A 1182-nucleotide genomic window follows, 5' to 3' on the forward strand; every position below is an offset into this window, starting at 1 on the left:
GTGCCCAATGGATACTGGTTAATGGAGTTAAGTCCAGCTAGTGAACCATTTCAAGTAGTGTCCCTCAGGGGTTGGTACTGGAGCCCAGCTTGTTTAATATCTTTATTGATGACCTAGATGAAGGGATTGAGTGCATCCTCAGTAAGTTTGTGGATGACACCAAGTTGGGAGGCGATGTCAATCTGCCTGAGGGTAGGGAAGTCTTCAGAGGGATCTAGACAAGCTGGATCACTGGGCTGAGGTGAATGGGATGATGTTTAACAAGGCCAAGTGCAGGTCCTGCACTTTGGCCACAAAAGGGGTCTGGAACACAAGTCTTATGAGGAGCGGCTGAGGGAGCTGGGATTGTTTATTCTGAAGAAGAGAAGGCTCAGAGGAGACCTCATTGCACTCTACAACTTCCTGAAAGGAGGTTGTGATGAAGAGGGTTTTGGCCTCTTCTCTCAGGTAACAAACAGGACCCAAGGAAATGGCCACAAGTTGTATCAGAGGAGGTTTAGATTAGACACAAGGAAAAACTTTTTCTCTCAGAGAGTGGTCAGGCACTGGAATGGCCTGCCCAGGGAGGTGGTGGAGTCTCCATCTCTGGCAGTGTTCAAGAGATGTCTGGATGAGGCGATACGAGGTATGTTTAGTGACTTGTAGTAGCCATATTTGGCAGGAGGACGGTTGAACTAGATGATCTCGTAGGTCCTTTCCAACCTTGTGATTCTATGATTCAATCTCTAGGTTCAAAAATACACACACTTTCATAGTTCACTTGACAACTTGCAGTGGCTCCTCCCTCCCTCTGTCCACAACATCTGCCTGGATTCCAGGCCCTCATACTCACTTCACAGGTTATCTTCTAGTCAGCTGGTCTAGCTTGAAGTTTCCAGCAAGTACACAGCACTCAGATACACTTGTCCCTCATACACAACATCAACACATTTGCACTCCCTCTGGGAGTGCTGACCACCTGCTTCATACCGCAGCCCAGAACCAAGACCAATGCTATTCATCCATAATTGCTTTAAAAAAAAAAATCTAACTTAGCAATCAGACACATTTGTATGTAGTTATTTTTATTACCTATGCCTTTTCCAAATGACTTCACTGATTAAATATAGTCTTTAGTTGTCCATTAGTCAAACTAAAATCATTAAGGATGTAATTTTTATGTTATATACTGTTTCTGATGCC

The sequence above is a fragment of the Meleagris gallopavo genome, chromosome 1 (assembly GCF_000146605.3).
Source record: "Meleagris gallopavo isolate NT-WF06-2002-E0010 breed Aviagen turkey brand Nicholas breeding stock chromosome 1, Turkey_5.1, whole genome shotgun sequence".
NCBI lineage: Eukaryota > Metazoa > Chordata > Aves > Galliformes > Phasianidae > Meleagris > Meleagris gallopavo.